This window comes from Rhagoletis pomonella, unplaced genomic scaffold (assembly GCF_013731165.1).
Source record: "Rhagoletis pomonella isolate Grant_MI unplaced genomic scaffold, Rhpom_1.0 Rhpom_scaffold_00007, whole genome shotgun sequence".
NCBI classification, from domain to species: domain Eukaryota; kingdom Metazoa; phylum Arthropoda; class Insecta; order Diptera; family Tephritidae; genus Rhagoletis; species Rhagoletis pomonella.
In genome coordinates, this window is record NW_023458561.1 from 39,428,799 (window position 1) to 39,431,398 (window position 2,600).

Genomic DNA, 2,600 nt, shown 5'->3' on the forward strand with positions numbered 1-2,600 from the left:
CCTACAGATAAGCACACTTTGTACATTCGCTTCTCAACTTTGACTGGCTATTTCCCAATTCATGTACTTAATCACTCCCAGAGTACTTATTATTTTAACAATTCCTCTTTATGCCCTTTTGCTATTTACATGCGTAGCAGTACATCGAACTGGTGGTAATTATTGGAAGAGTTATTGGCCGTCTGGACATTACTACTTCACGCACCAGCACCTCTCAGCTAGATCTTATTTTGAGTGTTCGACTTCACCCGATAGGCGGTATCTGCTTCGCTACAAAACGGAAATAGTTGTTTAACGTAGTGAAAGTGAAATTAAATTTTCGTTTTCCAAATTTTTGCCCCAGCGCTCTTCACTTTTCTGGAGGAAAAGAAAAACACAACAAAACAACTGTCATCCAAAAGCACAATGGTGAATTTGACAAATGAGTGCGGGAGTCGTTGCCAGATGCGTTGGGTTAGCCATGTTCATGTTGGATTACCGATAATTTAACCCTTGTTGGTTAAAGCCCAATTGAAAAGTCACTAGCTGCAATTTAAACTTTTTGTTAAAATATATTTTGAAAGCGCGTTGAATTTTAATTACACTGGAATATAACCTTAGGAAATACAATAAGTAGAAAAGATAACTTTTCCCATAGTCACATGTACACAAAAGAACTGGTCAGGTTTTTCATATTACCCCCGAATTTCTTATGAGGAAATTGCAGCTTTATTGCATCAGTACTGGCCGTCAGGCGACCGATCATTTGCCAGTCAGATTTCTTGTTGTTGTTGTTGTTATTGTAGCGGCTACAACAACCCCGCCCAGGACGGTTGGTATCTCAGTCGTTGTCGTCAAGTTCCACTAATGGCAGCCCTAGGAAGCGTGCAGCTTCTGTGGGGTTTGTCCACAGGGACAAGGCCGTTAGGGTTGTCGGGTTTTCCGGGCATGTGAAGAGATGTTTCGAGTCATGTGGGGTCTCTCCGCATGCCGGACACTCATTTGGCACATCCTCATTCAATCTACTCAGATAGGAGTTTAACCTGCTGCAGTAGCCGGAGCGAAGTTGTGCTAGTGTCGTTCGTGTCTCCTGAGGCAGATGAAGCTCCGTCTCGTCTGTGTCCGGGGCCGGTATGCCTAGAAAGGCATTCACAGGTCTAGAGTCATTCCCACGACAGCCGGTTCTACGTACCGGAATGACTCGGGTTTTACCCGACCAAGGGCTGTTGTTTCGGCGATCTAACCCCGTTTAGGTCGGCGAAGTATCTCAGATTTCTTGTAAAGACTATTGGCCTCATAGGTGTGTTAATTAACAACACCTTAAATATTCAAAATATCACTTAAAAAAAAATGTATACAAATATTATTACCGTAATCACATTAACTTTGTAACGTACATTTTCGATTCGATACGATACAGGGGTCCTGGTACTTTATTCCAAAAAATATCGTTAGAAAACTATCCAATAAAAAATATCGGTATCGAATGGCAAAAATATCGATATGGTATCGTATCGTATCGAAATTCGTGTCCATAGCCCTGTCCCCCTCAATCGTTGTGTTCAAGCTCAACTAATGGGAGACCCAAGAAGTGTGTTCCTCCAACTGGTTTGGTCCATTAGTATAGGGGCGTTAGTTGAGTGACGTTAAGGGGACATACAAAGTGGTGTTGCGAGGTGACTCTTCGCATGCCGGGTATTAATTGGGCACATCTGCATTTATCCTACTCATGCAGGAGCTTAGCCTGCTGCAGCATTCCCACGACAGCCGGTTCAATGTATCGGAATGACTCGAGTTCTAGCCGGCCAAGGGCTGTTAACATTAACGTTGCGATGCTATTGAGCCTCACCACCTTGAATTTGGCTTTACTAATGTCATTAGGCAACCGAATAAAATGCCGAGGAACCATGAAGGGGTGGTGTTCAGCACATGTTTAGGTTTTATTTTGTAAATTTGACGTTGTCCAGACTTGCATAACAAGTTACTAGTCTGGTCCTTTTGTACATTTATACTTTGAAACGACCTGCTGTGGTGCTTAAATTTTTGGAGGGCTTTCAAATGTTCAGCTTGAATAAATACAATAAAAATATTGCTTTCAATCATATTATTCAAATGTTTTCCGGATGATAATTTCAGTCGTTTTCTATTCGTTTCCGGAAACGAAAACGCGTGTTGTTTTTTGGACGTTCTTGGATACGTAAATGAACGAAAATCGTAGACGTTTTCTGTGGGATTCAGGATACGGAAAATTGTATGAGAGTGCTGTTTGCAAAATATCCGTTCCTCTGCTGGCAGGGTATGTACAAACATACATATCGTCGTTGTTTTTGCAAAACCACCTATCTTACGGCACTCAATTTTACAGCAGAGCGAAAAAACGGGTTTTCTTTGAAGGCATTGCCTTGACAGGCGATATATTCTCTAGCTATTATTTTACAAATCTGTTGTTTTAATACCGATTTTACGATTTTTATTCATAAATCCCGATGCCTGGAGTTCAAGGTTACCAAATCTAATTTTTTCACAATGGCGATTTAGGCGGTTTTGCAAAAACATCGTCGATATATATGTGTTTTTTGGTTGTTTGGTGACATCGAATGAGATATCTGTGGACATTTGAC

The 2,600-nt window shown here is 41.3% G+C and overlaps 1 protein-coding gene across 1 annotated transcript in view; it reads right to left on the reverse strand.

The window, feature by feature from the left end:
• The window catches only part of LOC118742778 (cAMP-dependent protein kinase type II regulatory subunit-like), a gene marked incomplete at its 3' end in the record, with an annotated part of 395,139 nt that overhangs the window by 388,717 nt on the left and 3,822 nt on the right, over nucleotides 1-2,600 (reverse strand).